Source organism: Ovis canadensis, chromosome 1 (assembly GCF_042477335.2).
Source record: "Ovis canadensis isolate MfBH-ARS-UI-01 breed Bighorn chromosome 1, ARS-UI_OviCan_v2, whole genome shotgun sequence".
NCBI classification, from domain to species: Eukaryota; Metazoa; Chordata; class Mammalia; order Artiodactyla; family Bovidae; genus Ovis; species Ovis canadensis.
This window is the reverse complement of record NC_091245.1, coordinates 115,796,639-115,815,182: the sequence shown is the minus strand read 5'-3', so window position 1 is coordinate 115,815,182 and position 18,544 is coordinate 115,796,639. Positions and strand designations below refer to the sequence as shown.

General features: G+C 38.7%; 1 pseudogene; it reads right to left on the bottom strand.

The window, feature by feature from the left end:
- The window catches only part of LOC138438960 (cysteine sulfinic acid decarboxylase pseudogene), a 28,243-nt pseudogene extending 10,094 nt beyond the window's left edge, over positions 1-18,149 (bottom strand).
- Positions 18,150-18,544: the final 395 nt, after the last annotated feature.

Sequence of the window (18,544 nt, the reverse complement as noted above, 5' to 3'; positions counted from 1 at the left end):
AAATGGACAAATTCTTAGAAAAGTGCAATTTTCCAAAACTCAACCAGGAAGAAATAGAAAATATTAACAGACCCATCACAAGCACGGAAATTGAAACTGTAATCAGAAATCTTCCAGCAAACAAAAGCCCAGGTCCAGACGGCTTCACAGCTGAATTCTACCAAAAATTTCGAGAAGAGCTAACACCTATCCTCCTCAAACTCTTCCAGAAAATTGCAGAGGAAGGTAAACGTCCATACTCATTCTATGAGGCCACCATTACCCTAATACCAAAACCTGACAAAGATGTCACAAAAAAAGAAAACTACAGGCCAATATCACTGATGAACATAGATGCAAAAATCCTCAACAAAATTCTAGCAATCAGAATCCAACAACACATTAAAAAGATCATACACCATGACCAAGTGGGCTTTATCCCAGGGATGCAAGGATTCTTCAATATCCACAAATCAATCAATGTAATTCACCACATTAACAAATTGAAAAATAAAGACCATATGATTATCTCAATAGATGCAGAGAAGGCCTTTGACAAAATTCAACATCCATTTATGATAAAAACTCTCCAGAAAGCAGGAATAGAAGGAACATACCTCAACATAATAAAAGCTATCTATGACAAACCCACAGCAAACATTATCCTCAATGGTGAAAAATTGAAAGCATTTCCCCTAAAGTCAGGAACAAGACAAGGGTGTCCACTTTCACCACTACTATTCAACATAGTTCTGGAAGTTTTGGCCACAGCAATCAGAGCAGAAAAAGAAATAAAAGGAATCCAAATTGGAAAAGAAGAAGTAGAACTCTCACTGTTTGCAGATGACATGATCCTCTACATGGAAAACCCTAAAGACTCCACCATGAAATTACTAGAGCTAATCAATGAATATAGTAAAGTTGCAGGATATAAAATCAACACACAGAAATCCCTTGCATTCCTATACACGAATAATGAGAAAGTAGAAAAAGAAATTAAGGAAACAATTCCATTCATCATTGCAACGAAAAGAATAAAATACTTAGGAATATATCTACCTAAAGAAACTAAAGACCTATATATAGAAAACTATAAAACACTGATGAAAGAAATCAAAGAGGACACTAATTGATGGAGAAATATACCATGTTCATGGATTGGAAGAATCAATATAGTGAAAATGAGTGTACTACCCAAAGCAATTTACAAATTCAATGCAATCCCTATCAAGCTACCAGCCACATTTTTCACAGAACTAGAACAAATAATTTCAAGATTTGTATGGAAATACAAATAACCTCGAATAGCCAAAGCAGTCTTGAGAAAGAAGAATGGAGCTGGAGGAATCAACTTGCCTGACTTCAGGCTCTACTACAAAGCCACAGTCATCAAGACAGTATGGTACTGGCACAAAGACAGACATATAGATCAATGGAACAAAATAGAAAGCCCAGAGATAAATCCACACACATATGGACACCTTATCTTTGACAAAGGAGGCAAGAATATACAATGGAGTAAAGACAATCTCTTTAACAAGTGGTGCTGGGAAAACTGGTCAACCACTTGTTAAAGAATGAAACTAGATCACTTTCTAACACCGCACACAAAAATAAACTCAAAATGGATTAAAGATCTAAATGTAAGACCAGAAACTATAAAACTCCTAGAGGAGAACATAGGCAAAACTCTCTCTGACATAAATCTCAGCAGGATCCTCTATGATCCACCTCCCAGAATTCTGGAAATAAAAGCAAAAATAAACAAATGGGATCCAATTAAAATTAAAAGCTTCTGCACAACAAAGGAAAATATAAGCAAGGTGAAAAGACAGCCTTCTGAATGGGAGAAAATAATAGCAAATGAAGCAACTGACAAACAACTAATCTCAAAAATATACAAGCAACTTATGCAGCTCAATTCCAGAAAAATAAACGACCCAATCAAAAAATGGGCCAAAGAACTAAATAGACATTTCTCCAAAGAAGACATACAAATGGCTAACAAACACATGAAAAGATGCTCAACATCACTCATTATCAGAGAAATGCAAATCAAAACCACAATGAGGTACCACTTCACACCAGTCAGAATGTCTGCGATCCAAAAATCCGCAAGCAATAAATGCTGGAGAGGGTGTGGAGAAAAGGGAACCCTCCTACACTGTTGGTGGGAATGCAAACTAGTACAGCCACTATGGAGAACAGTGTGGAGATTCCTTAAAAAATTGCAAATAGAACTACCTTATGACCCAGTAATCCCACTGCTGGGCATACACACCGAGGAAACCAGAATTGAAAGAGACACATGTACCCCAATGTTCATTGCAGCACTGTTTATAATAGCCAGGACATGGAAACAACCTAGATGTCCATCAGCAGATGAATGGATAAGAAAGCTGTGGTACATATACACAATGGAGTATTACTCAGCCGTTAAAAAGAATTCATTTGAATCAGTTCTGATGAGATGGATGAAACTGGAGCCGATTATACAGAGTGAAGTAAGCCAGAAAGAAAAACACCAATACAGTATACTAACACATATATATGGAATTTAGGAAGATGGCAATGACGACCCTGTATGCAAGACAGGAAAAAAGACACAGATGTGTATAGCGGACTTTTGGACTCAGAGGGAGAGGGAGAGGGTGGGATGATTTGGGAGAATGGCATTCTAACATGTATACTATCATGTAAGAATTGAATCGCCAGTCTATGTCTGACGCAGGATACAGCATGCTTGGGGCTGGTGCATGGGGATGACCCAGAGAGATGTTATGGGGAGGGAGGTGGGAGGGGGGTTCATGTTTGGGAACGCATGTAAGAATTAAAGATTATAAAATTTAAAAAATAAAAAACTAAAAAAAAAAAATAAAGAAATAAAGTAAAAAAAAAAAATGTTCTTCCTCCCCTGCTTGAAGAGTTTGATCTCTCTAACTTAAGGAAACAGTAATCAATTATTACTTATTAAAAGTCTATTAAAAGTGGTAAAAATTTATTTTCTAAATTTATTTTTTATTTTGTAAAAATTTATTTTCCATCCTTTAGTAATGACCCATCAATAACTGAAAAACCCAAAAGGAGTTTTTTTTTACACTGAAATGGAGTTGATGTATAATATTATATTACAGGTGTACAATACAGTGATTCACAATTTTTAAAGGAAAGACTCCAATTAAAGTTATTATAAAACATTTGTTGCATTCCCTATGGTGTACAATATATCCTTGTAGCTTAATTTACACAAAGTATCTTGTACCTTTTAAATCCTCTATTCTTATATTGCCCCTCCCCCTCCTCTCTCCCCCTACCCCTACCTCTCTCCCCACTGGTGACAACTAGTTTGTTTTCTATATCTGTAACTGTACTTCTTTTTTGTTATACTCACTAGTTTACAATATTTTTAGTGTTTATCAACAGGTGAAGGAATAAAGATTGTTATAGACAATGGAATACTATTCAGCCATAAAAATCGATGAAACTTTGCCGTTTTCAGCAAAACGAACAGACTTGAAGGACCTTGCATTAAGTGAAATAAGTCAAACAAAGACAAATACTGTTTGATATCATTTATATGTTATTTTAAGGGTTTTCACCACTTTTTATTTCTTTTCATTTCTTTGCTTTGTCGTTCATAGGTCTCATGTGAGAATTAAGTAATTTTTGTTTTTATTTTTTCTTTTCCATTATGGTTCATTGTAAAATACTGAATATATTAATAGCAGGTCCCAAGAAGGACCTGCTCTTTGCATGCTCAGTTGCTCAGTCCTGTCCAACTTTTTGTGACCCCCATGGACTGTGGTCTACCAGATTCCTCTGTCCATGGATTTCTCCAGGCAACAATACTGGAGTGGGTTGCCATTTCCTTCTACAGGGGGTCTTCCAGACTGAGGATTGAGCCCATGTCTCCTGCATTGGTCAGTGGGTTCTCTACCACATTTATATGTTGAATCTAAAAAATACAACTAGTAAATATAACAAAAAAGAAGCAGACTCACAGATATAGGGACCAAAAGGAGTTTTGATCAGATGCCATTTGCTCTACACCAGGGAAATCCTTTTCAGCCAGGACTATTTCTTAACAGCCCAGAACTGAGAGCAGTGAGTGACTGATGAATATTTGTGATTAAGTAATATAACTTTCAATGTTTTGGGGGTAGGAGACCACAAATAATGAAATCTTGGAACTCAGCTTGATTTTTTAGTGTTGGCATAACTTTATTCTGCTTTTGGACATGTGAAGTCATGATGAAAAGGCATCTGCTTGCTTTAACAGGATGAAGGAATGGTGGGATACAGGTCTTGGGCTAGGAGTCCTGACATGGATGTCTGGTCTTTTATGCTTGTGAGACTTGAGCAGATTACTTAATCTCCCTAAACTGTAAAGTGGGGATAATAGCATGTGCTTTTCCTACTGTATTGCTGATCCTGCTCACAGGACCAATTGTCTCCCTGTTCACACTGTCCGCACTGTTCCCTGAACCCAGGGTAGGCAAGGCATGAGCTAAGAGACTGGAAGGAGACTCAAGGAGCCATAGGAACTGCAGACACATTTATTCTCTCCTGGCTGGCATGGCAGCCATAATACAGCATCTCTCCTGGCTGACTCAGCAACCATAGCAGCAGTCACAACATAATCACAATGGAGCCACAACATAACCTCATATAACACAAACATGGTGTCACTCCGATATAGCCCAAAGCAGCAGCAGCCAGGGCTTTCACGGTGATGCTCATGCAGGTGAACTGTACACAGCAGTCCGCAGCCAAGCGGGTACCTTGTGATGCACATACACAGGGCTACAAATGATCTCAGTCATTGCATCACTGTGCAAAGTCACTGTTTACAGAACATGGAGCAAGAGGACATGAGAACATGGGGTGAGAGAGCATGACTGGCACCATCCTGTCAATTTCCCCACACCCACCTCACAAAGTTACTATGAAGGTGAATTGAGCTTCACTTTTGTCTAGCACTCAATCATTAATTTTTCCACAAACATCTCTTAAGATTATAATTTATCATAGGCATGGTCCTATTCTACGTTCCTTGGGTTACACAACTAAATAAGTCATAGAGTTCATAGTTTACATGAATATAAGAAATACTGCAGTCTTGGGCAAGTTACAAAGTCTCTTCTCTCATTTTCAAAAATGGAATGTTAACAGATACCTCCTGTTTATTTCTTGAGACTATTATGATAATGGACAGAAAGAGCTGCGCAAAATGCCTATCAAAAATTATTTTATTATCAATATCAATGTTTTAGAGAGAAAATATTAAGCAAAGGGAGTTAATCTTACTTTGTAGAAGGTGTGGTCAGAATACCACTCTTAAGTGGCCCTCAAGCTGAGTCTTAAAAATGGCTCAGTTGGGTAGAGATGGGGAGAAGGCATTAGGAATTAAGAGGATGGATGTGGTTGTGTGCAGTGTAGACCTCTTTGATGAGTTCATTCATGTAGAAGATAAAAGATAGTGACCATGTGGTATGAATATATGATCAAATTCACCCACCGTGCTCTACCATACCAAGCTGGGAGCTCTGTCTTCTAGGATTCTACATTCATGATTGCTATCATGTCACATGTTACCTTTGGGAACTCTATTAATGCATATACCCCCCCATCTAGATCCCAGGCCCTTAAGAGAGCAGGGTCTAGGTTTAACCCATATTTGTATTCCTAACTAGCATAGGCAGAGAAGGCAATGGCACCCCACTCCAGTACTCTTGCCTGGAAAATCCCATGGATGGAGGAGCCTGGTAGGCTGCAGTCCATGGGGTCGCTACGAGTCGGACATGACTGAGTGAATTCCCTTTCACTTTTCACTTTCATGCACTGGAGAAGGAAATGGCAACCCACTCCGGTTTTCTTGCCTGGAGAATCCCAGGGACGGGGGAGCCTGGTGGGCTGCCATCTATGGGGTCGCACGGGGTCTCACAGAGTCTAACACGACTGAAGTGACTTAGCAACTAGAATAGGACCTGGCACATAGAGTAAATAAGTGTATATTAAAGAAATGCAGCTCTGAGAGTTGGTGATGGACAGGGAAGCCTAGTGTGTTACGGTCCATGGGGCCGCAAAGAGTTGGACACAACTGAGCAACTGAACTGAACTGAAACAACTGCAGTAAGTGCTATAATCTCATACAGAACAATGTTAACGTGCAGAGAAGCAGGGAGCCACAGACTCTTCTGGGAGTGCTGTCAAAGTCTTCATAAGCTGAAATGTCCATAAGGATCAGACCAGGATTTTTGAGTTTATCCTACTAGGCCACCATTTTCAGAGAAGTTTTCTTAGGCAGTATGTGACTTGATCCATGATGCCTCAGGATCAGCAGTTTGTCCTCTGAAGCTTTGGAATGAAAGTTTCTACAGCTTCTGATTTGTTAACATTACCAAGGTTATAAAAATCTGGTCTGTCTGGGCTGGACATCTTAGCTGGACTAAATATAATTTCTAACCCCTAAACCAGAACACATAGTCTGACAAGTGTACTTTTGGGAAATAGAATAGGATACTTGAAATGGCAACTGTCTTGGAAAATCTCTGTAACCTCTGGTTGCCTAATACGCATAGCCTATTACTGCTTTGTGTTTATGAAACTAGGGGGCTCAGCTTGTGATGATAGGGGTATGAGGGACATTCAAGAGGAAGGAGATATATGTATATTTATAGCTGATTCACATTGCTCTACAGCAGAAACTAACACAACACAGTAAAGAAATTACACTCCAATTTTAAAAAAAATGTTTTAAAAGAAAATATGTAAACTACTCAGGGACCCATAGGTGATAGTCTGTGGTTGATAAAACTGGAGGTGAGTAGAATTCAGTGAGATTCTATAGAGGTGTGGAATATCAACAAAAAGTGGGTGTCATAGGAAGAGGAAATGGAAGATACACAGTACTTGAAATTACATGCCTCAGAGAAGTCTCTACACATGGACATCATCAGATGGCCAACACCAAAATCAGATTGGTTATATCCTTTGCAGCCAAAGATGGAGAAACTTTATACAGTCAGCAAAAACAAGACCAGGAGCTGACTGTGGCTCAGATCATGAACTCCTTATTGCCAAATTCAGACTTAAATTGAAGAAAGTAGACCATTCAGACCATTCAGGTATGACCTAAGTCAAATTCCTAATGACTATACAATGGAATTGATTGAAGGAACTAGATCTGATAGACAAAGTACCTGATGAACTATGGACGGAGGTTCATGACATCGTACAGGAGACAGGGATCAAGACTATCCCCAAGAAAAAGAAATGAAAAAAAGCAAAATGGCTGTCTGAGGAGGCCTTACAAATGGCTATGAAAACACAAGATGGGAAAGGCAAAGGAGAAAAGAAAAGATATACCTATTTGAATGCAGAGTTCCAAAGAATAGCAAGGAGAGATAAGAAAGCCTTCCTCTACCTGAGATTTTTAATCTTTGCTGTTTGGTATTTGTTATCAATTTTGTACCTTTAAGAATCCAATCTTAAGTACCTATTTTTACTTAAGAGTGTGATTACTGGCTTGATTGTTCTCTCCCCTTCTGACTCTCCTTTTTCTCCCCAGGTCATCTCTATCTCCTCCCTCCCCCTTCTCTTCTCTGCTTAACTCTGTGAATCTCTTTGGGTGTTCCAGGATGTGGAGAACACTTAGGGAACTGATTACTGGATCTGTCTCTCTCTTTTTGACTCCCCTGCCTCTCCTCCTGGTCTCTTCCATCTCCTTCCTCCCTCTTCTCTTCTCTGTGTAATTCTGTAAACCTCTCTGAGTGTTCCAGAGTGTAAAGAGCAAATAGGGGATTGATTACTGGCTAGACTGCTCTCTCTCCTTTTGATTCCCCCTTCCTCCTCCTGGTCACCTATATCTCCCACCTCCCTCTTCTCTTCTCCATGTAACTCAGAACCTCTCTGGGTGTCCCTCACTGTGGAGAATCTTTACACTATTAACCTAGATGTTTTATCATCAGTGTTGTATGGATGGAGAAGTCTTGAGGCTACTGTAAGAATAAGACTGAAAGCCAGAAGCAGGAGGCTTAAATCCAAAACTTGAGAACACCAGAAAAATCCTGACTCCAGGGAACATTAATTGACAAAAGCTCATCCAAAAACCTCCATACCTACACTGAAACCAAGCTCCATCCAAGAGCCAACAAGTTTCAGAGCCAGACATACCAAGTTAATTCTGCAACAACTTAGGAACATAACCCTGAGCATTAAAATACAGGCGGCCAAAAGTCACACCAAACCCATAGACACCTCAAAACTCACTACTGGACATTTCATTGCACTCCAGAGAGAAGAGATCCAGCTCCACCCACAGAACACCAATGCAAGCTTCCCTAAGCAGGAAACCTTGACAAGCCACTTATCCAACCCCACCCACAGGGAGGAACATCCACAATAAAGAGAAACCACAAACTTACAGCATACAGAAAGGCCACCCAAACACAGAAACCTAAACAAGATGAAAAGACAGAGAAATATTCAGCAGGTAAAGGAACATTAAAGCCCACCAAACCAAACCAAAGAGGAGGAGATAGAGTATACCTGGAAAAGAATTCAGAATACTGATAGTAAAAATTATCTAAAATTTTGAAAACAAAATGGAGTTACAGATAAATAGTCTGGAGACAAGGGTTGAGAAGATGCAAGAAAAGTTTAACAAGGACCTAGAAGAAATAAAAGAAGAGTCAATGAATAATGCATAATGCAATAACTGAGATCAAAAGCACTCTAGAGGAAATCAACTGTAGAATAACTGAGGCAGAAGATACGATAAGTGAGGTGGAAGATAGAATGGTGGAAATAAATGAAGCAGAAAGGGAAAAAGAAAAAAAGAATTAAAAGAAATGAGGACAATCTCAGAGACCTCTGGGACAACATCAAATGCCCCAACATTCGAATCATAGGAGTTCCAGAAGAAGACAAAAAGAAAGACCATGAGAGAATACTTGAGGAGATAATAGTTGAAAACTTCCCTAAAATGGGGAAGGAAAGAATCACCCCAGTCCAAGAAACCCAGAGAGTCCCAAACAGGATAAACACAAGGCAAAACACCCTAAGACACATATTAATCAAATTAATGAAGATCAAACACAAAGAACAAATATTAAAAGCAGCAAGGGGAAAACAACAAATAACACACGAGGGGATTCCCATAAGGATAACAGCTGATCTTTCAATAGAAACTCTTCAAGCCAGAAGGGAATGGCAGGACATACTTAAAGTGATGAAAGAGAAAAATCTACAACCCAGATTACTGTACCCAGCAAGGATCTCATTCAAATATGAAGGAGAAATCAAAAGCTTCACAGGCAAGCAAAAGCTGGGAGAATTCACCAACACCAAACCAGCTCTCCAACAAACGCTAAAGGATCTTTTCTAGATTCGAAACCAAAACAACAAAGTAGATGGCAACAGGATCATACTTATCAATAATTGCTTTAAATGTAAATGGGTTGAAGCCCCAACCAAAAGACAAAGACGGTCTGAATGGATAGAAAAACAAGACCCCTATATATGCTGTCTACAAGAGACCCACCTGAAAACAAGGGACACGTACAGACTGAAAGTGAAGGGCTGGAAAAAGATATTTCACGCAAATAGAGACCAAAAGAAAAGCAGGAGTAGCAATACTCATATCAGATAAAACACATTGTGAAATAAAGTCTGTGAAAAAAGACAAAGAAGGACACTACATAATGATCAAAGGATCAATCCAAGAAGAAGATATAAAAATTATAATTATATATGCACCCAACATAGGAGCACTGCAATATTTAAGGCAAATGCTAACAAGTATGAAAGGGGAAATTAACAGTAACACAATAATAGTGGGAGACTTTAATACCCCACTCACACCTATGGATAGATCAGCTAAACAGAAAATTAGCAAGGAAACACAAACTTTAAATGATACAATGGACCAGTTAGATCTAATTGATATCTACAGGACATTTTACCCTAAAACAATGAATTTCACCCTTTTCTCAAGTTCACATGGAACTTTCTCCAGGATAGATCACATCCTGAACCATAAATCTAGCTTTGGTAAATTCAAAAAAAATTTGAAATCATCTCAAGCATCTTTTCTAATCACAATGCAGTAAGATTGGTTGTCAACTACAGGGGGAAAAAAAAACTATGAAAAATACAAACATATGGAAGCTGAACAACACACTTCTGAATAATCAACAAATCACAGAAGAAATCAAAATATGCATAGAAATGAATGAAAATGAAAACACAACCCCAAACCTATGGGATTCAGTAAAAGCAGTGCTAAGGGGGAAGTTCATAGCAACACAAGCCTACCTCAAGAAACAGGAGAAAAATCAAGTAAATAACCTAACTCTACACCTAAAGCAACTAGAAATACAAGAAATGAACCCCAGGGTTAGTAGAAGGAAAGAAATCATAAAAATTAGAGCAGAAATAAAGGGAAAAGAAACAAAGGAGAGCACAGCAAAACAAAGCTAAAAGCTGGTTCTTTGAGAAGATAAATAAAATAGACAAACCATTAGCCAGATTCATCAAGAAACAAAGGGAGAAAAATCAAATCAACAAAATTAGAAATGAAAATGAAGAAATTACAACAGACAACACAGAAATACAACGGATCATATGACTACTATAAGCAACTATATGAAAATAAAATGGACAACTTGGAAAAAATGGACAAATTCTTAGAAAAGTACAACTTTCCAAAACTGAACCAGGAAGAAATAGAAAATCTTAACAGACCCATCACAAGCACAGAAATCAAAACTGTAATCAGAAATCTTCCAACAAACAAAAACCCAGGACCAGATGGCTTCATAGCTGAATTCTACCAAAAATTTAGAGAAGAGCTAACACCTATCCTACTCAAACTTTTCCAGAAAATTGCAGAGGAAGGTAAACTTCCAAACTCATTCTATGAGGCCACCATCACCCTAATACCAAAACCAGACAATGATGCCCCCAAAAAATGAAAACTACAGGCCAATATCACTGATGAACATAGATGCAAAAATCCTTAAGAAAATTCTAGCAAACAGAATCCAACAACATATTAAAAAGACCATACATCGTGACCAAGTGGGCTTTATCCCAGGGATGCAAGGATTCTCCAATATTTGCAAATCAATCAATGTGATACACCACATTAACAAACTGAAAGATAAAATCCATATGATTATCTCAATAGATGCAGATAAATTCTTTGACAAAATTCAACATCAATTTATGATTTAAAAAAAAAAGAACCTCTGGAAAGCAGGAATAGAAGGAACATACCTCAACATAATAAAACCACATATGATAAACCCACAACATTATCCTCTATGGTGAAAAAATGAAAGCATGTCCCCTAAAGTCAGGAACAAGACAAGGGTGCCCACTCTCACCACTACTATTCAACATAGTTTTGGAAGTTTTAGCCGCAGCAATCAGAGAATAAAAAGAAATAAAAGGAATCCAGATTGGAAAAGAAGAAGTAAAACTCTCACTGTTTGCAGATGACATTATCCTCTACATAGAAAACCCTAAAGAAACTCCACCAGAAAATTACTAGAGATAATCAATGAATACAGTAAAGTTGCAGGATATAAAATTAACACTCAGAAATCCCTTGCATTCCTATATACTAACAATGAGAAAACAGAGAGAGAAATTAAGGAAACAATTGCACTCACCATTGCAATGAAAAGAAGAAAATACTTAGGAATATATTACCTAAAGAAACTAAAGACCTATATATAAAAAAGTATAAAAAACTGGTGAAAGAAATCAAAGAGGACACTAATAGATGGAGAAATATACCATGTTTATGGATTGGAAGAATTAACATAGTGAAAATGAGTATACTAATCAAAGCAATCTATAGATTCAATGCAATCCCTATCAAGCTGCCACTGGTATTTTTCAGAGAACTAGAACAAATAATTTCACAATTTGTATGGAAATACAAAAAAACCTCAATAGCCAAAACAATCTTGAGAAAGAAGAATGGAACAGGAGGAATCAACCTGTCTGACGTCAGACTATACTACAAAGCTACAGTCATCAAGAGAGTATGGTACTGACACAAAGACAGAAATATAGATCGATGGAACAAAATAGAAAGCCCAGAGATAAATCCACACATCTATGGACACCTTGAATGTGTCTAAGCAACAGTTAGAACTGGACATGGAACAACAGACTGGTTCCAAATAGGAAAAGGAGTATGTCGAGGCTGTATATTGTCACCCTGCTTATTTAACTCATATGCAGAGTATATCATGAGAAACGCTGGGCTGGAAGAAGCAGAAGCTGGAATCAAGATTGCTGGGAGAAATATCAATAACCTCAGATATGCAGATGACACCACCCTTATGGCAGAAAGTGAAGAGGAACTCAAAAGTCTCTTGATGAAAGTGAAAGAGGAGAGTGAAAAAGTTGGCTTAAAACTCAACATTCAGAAAACGAAGATCATGGCATCCGGTCCCATCACTTCATGGGAAATAGATGGGGAAACAGTGTCAGGCTTCATTTTTTTGGGCTCCAGAATCACTGCAGATGGTGATTGTAGCCATGAAATTAAAAGACGCTTACTCCTTGGAAGGAATGTTATGACTAAGCTAGATAGCATATTAAAAAGCAGAGACATTACTTTGCCAACAAAGGTCCTTCTAATCAAAGCAATGGCTTTTCCAGCAGTCATGTATGGATGTGAGAGTTGGACTATAAAGAAAGCTGAGTGCTGAAGAATTGATGCTTTTGAACTGTGGTGTTGGAGAAGACTCTTGCATCCCTTGGACTGCAGGGAGATCCAACCAGTCCATTCTAAAGGAGATCAGTCCTGGGTGTTCTTTGGAAGGACTGATGCTAAAGCTGAAACTCCGATACTTTGGCCACCGCATGTGAAGAGTTGACTCATTGGTGCCGGGAGCCAGCACGGGAGATCCCACCCATGACAAGGTCAGGTGGAGAGGCCTGATGGGTAAGGCGAGTCAGGTCTCGAGGGGTCCTCTGTCTGAGCATCTACCCCAAAACTAAAATCTGTCTGTTTACTCTCTGCTATACTATACTCTTCTGACATTAACACCTTTTCTCTGGAAAGAGTTAATTCAGAGCTCCAGTTAACAGTCTCCTGCATATAAAAAGGATGTCTTGGCTTAACCCCTTTGATGGCTTTCTAACCTATCTGACTGGTCTGCTTTACAACTTGTGGATTGCTTACAGCCCCCAACCGTGAGAGGCACAAAGCTTAAAACATCTTAAAGATACAGAGTCTTTTCTAAAGAGCTAAAAATCATAGTGGTGATGGGTTTTCACTGTTGAGTCAATGACTGCTGCCAGGCCTCCATATTCTTTATCTTTTAGGCACCTGAAGGATATTAATCAATGTAATTGGGATATAGAAATAGGAATATAGTAGTTTCGGTGTTGGCAACACTAGACTTTTGAGTTAATTACTTTTCTTTGTTATAAATCACTGTCCTCCTTTTATTGTTATAAATTGTTGCATCTTTGCTATGTAAGAATGTAACTTTATTTAGTGCTTTCTGAGAGTGTCACCAGACTTTGGGAAGGACAACATAAATAAGTCTTCTGGTTGACAAACCCTTATTAGAAGAAAAAGGCCGTAAAATGCTAATTGGCTCTCTGGCCAGAAGAGGATGTAAGTCACCGAAGACTTGTGTATACAACTAGGTATGCAGAGAGAAAAGCCTGGTTTTGATAAGAGTCAGGGCTGCTGAAGCTGCATAGCTTTTTATTACCCATTGATCTCTATGTACAAACAAAGGTATAAAAGGCCTTTCTGGACAATAGAGGATGGGCCAGTCACTGGACTGGTTTCCCCCCTGTGTGGTCTATTCTCCTTTTCTGGCTGAATTTCCATCTGGAGCGTGGAGGCTCGCCATATCTACTTACTTGCCCTGGCTTCTAAGATCCACGCTTGAGGGAGCCCAAGGTGGGCACCCCCCACTATTCAAGAGGACGCTGGTGGCCTAACGTAGATGGTGCAAGTTCCTTGTCTGGAACTTTATTGGCTTTCCACATAAACCAAGTTATTCAGCCTCTTTTCTCCACTAAATTTTCCTACTACACTATTTCTTCTTAAATTCTTTTATATTTCTAAATAAATAAGTTTTTTCCTTGCCTACGCCATTCACCCTTTGAATTCCCTGGATCCACTGGGGCAGGACCCTGGCACATTGGAAAAGACTCTGATGCTGGGAGGGATTGGGGGCAGGAGGAGAAGGGGACGAGAGAGAATGAGATGGCTGGATGGCATCACTGAGTTGATGGACATGAGTTTGAGTGAACTCTGGGAGTTAGTGATGGACAGGGAGGCCTGGCATGCTGCGATTCATGGGGTTGCAAAGAGTCAGACACAACTGAGTGACTGAACTGAACTGAACTGATGGACACCTTATCTTTGACAAAGGAAGCAAGAATATACAATGGAGAAAAGACAATCTCTTTAACAAGTGGTGCTGGGAAAACTGGTCAACCACTTGTAAAAGAATGAAACTCAAACACTTTCTAACACCATACATAAAAATAATCTCAAATGGATTAAAGATCTAAATGTAAGGCCAGAAAGTATAACACTCCTAGAGGAAAACAGGCAAAACATTCTCTGACATAAATCACAGCAGGATTCTCTATGACCCACCTCCCAGAGTAATGGAAATAAAATAAACGGGACCTAATTAAACTTAAAAGCTTTTGCACAACGAAGGAAACTATAAGCAAGATGAAAAGACAGCCTTCAGAATGGGAGAATATAATAGCAAATGAAGCAATTGACAAAGAATTAATCTCAAAAATATAAAGGCAGCTTATGCAGCTTAATTCCAGAAAAATAAGCAACCAGATCAAAAAATGGGCCAAAGAACTAAACAGACATTTCTCCAAAGATGACATACAGATGGTTAAAAAACACATGAAAAGATGCTCAACATCACTTATTATCAGCAAAATGCAAATCAAAACCACAATGAGGTACCACCTCACGCCAGTCAGAATGGCTGTTATCCAAAAATCTACAAACAATAAATGCTGGAGAGGGTGCGGAGAAAAGGGAACCCTCTTACACTGTTGGTGGGAATGCAAACTAGTACAGCCACTATGGAGAGCAGTGTGGAGATTCCTTGAAAACTGGAAATAGAACTGCCGTATGACCCAGCAATCCCACTGCTGGGCATAGTCACCAATGAAACCAGAATTGAAAGAGACACATGTACCCCAATGTTCATCACAGCACTGTTTACGATAGCCAGGACATGGAAACAACCTAGATGTCCATCAGCAAATGAATGGATAAAAGAGCCGTAGAACATATACACAATGGAATATTACTCAGCAGTTAAAAAGAATGCATTTTAATCTGTTCTAATGAGATGGATGAAACTGGAGCCTATTATGCAGAGTGAAGTAAGTCAAAAAGGAAAGAACCAATACAGTATATTAACACATATATCTGAAATTTAGAAAGATGGTAACGATGACCCTATATGCAAGATAGCAAAAGAGATGCAGGAATAAAGAACAGACTTTTGGACTCTGTAAAAGAAGGTGAGGGTGGGATGATTTGAGAGAATAGCATTGAAACATGTATATTATCATATGTGAAATAGATTGCCAGTTCAGGTTCAATGCATGAGACAGGGTGCTCAGGGCTGGTGCACTGGAATGACCCTGAGGGATGGGATGGGGAGGGAGGTGGGTTCAGGATGGGGAAAACATGTGCACCCATGGCTGATGCATGTGAATGTATGGCAAAAACCATCACAATAATGTAAAGTAATTAGCCTCCAATTAAAATAGATAAATTAAATTTTTTAATAATGAAAGGCATTGTGAAGAAAAAAATAGAAATAAGATTGATTATATTCTTTGCAGCCAAAAATGGAGAAGCTGTATACAGTCAGCAAAAACAAGACCAAGAACTAACTGTGGCTCCGATTATAAACTCCTTATTGCAAAATTCAGACTTAAATTGAAGAAAGTATGGAAAACCATTAGACCATTCAGGTATGACTTAATTCATGTCCCTTATGATTGTACAGTGGAAGTGACAAACAGATTCAAGGGATTAGATCTGATAGAGTGCCTAAAGAACTATGAACAGAGGTAGATGGCATTGTACAGGAGGCAGTGATGAAGACCAACCCCAAGAAGAGTAATGCAAAAAGGCAAAATGGTTGTCTGAGTAAGCCTTACAAATAGCTGAGAAAAAAAGAGAAGTGAAAGGCAAAGGAGAAAAGGAAAGATATAGCTATCTGAATGCAGAGTTCCAAAGAATAACAAAGAGAGATAAGAAATCATTCCTCAGTGATCAACACAAAAAAATAGAGGAAAGCAAAAGAATGGGAAAGACTAGAGATCTCCTCAAGAAAATTAGAGATACCGAGGGAACATTAGATGCAAAGATGGGCACAATAAAGGACAGAAATGGTATGGACCTAACAGAAACAAAAAATATTAAGAAGGTGGCAAGAATACACAAAACTATATTAAAAAGATCTTCATGACCCAGATAATTATGATGGTGTGATCACTCACCTAGAGCCAGACCTCCTGGAATGTAAAGTTAAGTGGGCCTTTGGAAGCATCACTATGAACAAAGCTAGTGGAGCTGATGGAATTCCAGTTGAACTATTTCAAGTCCTAAAAGAAGATGCTACAAAAGTGCTGCACTGATTTTGGCAGCAATTTTGGCCAGTCTTGTGGTCACTGGACTGGAAAATGTCAGTTTTCATTCCAATCCCAAAGAAAGGCAATGCCAAAGAATGTTCAGACTACCACACAATTGCACTCATCTCATACGCTAGCAAAATAATGCACAAAATTCTCCAAGACAGGCTTCAACAGTACGTGAACCATGAACTTCCAGACGTTCAAGCTGGATTTAGAAAAGGCAGAGGAGCAAGAGATCAAATTTCCAACATCCGTTGGATCATCGAAAAAGCAAGAGAGTTTCACAGAAACATCCACTTCTGCTTTATTGACTATGCCAAAGCTTTGACTGTGTTGATCACAACAAACTGTGAACAATTCTTAAAGAGATGGGAATACCAGACCACCTTACCTGCCTCCTGAGAAATCTGTATGCAGGTCAAGAAATAACAGTTAGACCAGACATGGAACAACAGACTGGTTCCAAATTGGTCAAGGAGTATGTCAAGGCTGTATATTGTCACCCTGCTTATTTAACTTCTTTTTCCATTAGTCATATATGGATGTTAGAGTTGGACTATATAGAAACCTAAGCACTAGAGAACTGATGCTTTTGAACTGTGGTGTTGGAGAAGACTCTTGAGAGTCTCTTGCACTGAAAGGAGATCAAACCAGTCAATCCTAAAGGAAATCACTCTTGAATATCCTTTGGAAGGACTGATGCTGAAGCTAAAAATCCAAAACTTTGGCCATTTGATATGAAGAACTAACTCATTGGAAAAGTTCCTGATGCTGCAAAAGATTGAAAGCAGGAAAAGAAGGGGACAACAGAGGATGTGATGATTAGATGTCATCAATGGACATGAGTTTGAAGAAGTTATGAGTGTTGGTGATGGACAGGGAATCCTGGCCTGCTGAAGTCCACGGGGTCCCAAAGAGTCAGACATGACTAACTGACTGAACTGAACACTCTCAAAGGCTTTAGTATAGTCGGTGAAACAGAGGTAGATGTTTTTCTGAGTTTCCCTTGCTTTCTCTATGATCCAGCAAATGTTAGCAACTTGATCTCTGGTGTGTCTGCCTTTTTTAAACCCAGATTGGATATCTGGAAGTTCTTGGTTCACATAATGCTGACATCTAGAATGCAAGATTTTAATCATGACCTTACTAGCATGGGAGATGAGTGCAATTGTCCGATGGTTAGCACATTCTTTAGTACTACCCTTCTTGGGAATTGAGACGAGGATTGACCTTTTTCAGTCCAGTGATCTTCCAGATTTGCTGATGTATTGAAAGGAATATTTTGATAGCATTATCCTTTAGTGTTTTGAATAGCTCTGTTGGATTCCATTGCAACCACTAGCTTTACTAACAGCAGTGTTTCCTAAAGCCCACTTGACTTCACACTCCTGAATGTCTAGCTCTGGGTGATTGACCACACCATCATAGTTATCCAGTTCACTAAGATCTTTTTTGTACAGTTCTTCTGTGTATTCTTTCCATCTCTTCTTCATCTCCTCAGCATCTACTAGAACTCCACCATTTCTGTCCTTTATTATTTTCCTCTTTGGGAAAGATGTTCCCTAGATATTTTCAAATTTCATGAAGATATCTCTAGTCTTTCCCCTTCTTTTGTTTTCCTGTATTTTTATGCATCATTCATTGAAGAAGCCCTTCTCTCTCCTTGCTATTTTTGGGAATTCTGCATTTAGTTGGATGTGCTTTCCCCTTTCTTCCTTGCTTTTCACTTCTCTTCTCTCTCCAGCTATTTGTAAAGCTTCCTCAGATAACCACTTTTCCTTCTTGCTTTTCTTTTTCTTTGGGATGGTTTTGTTTGCTTCCTCCTATACAATATTACAGACCTCTATCCATAGTTCTTCAGGCACACTGTTTACTAGATCTAATCCCT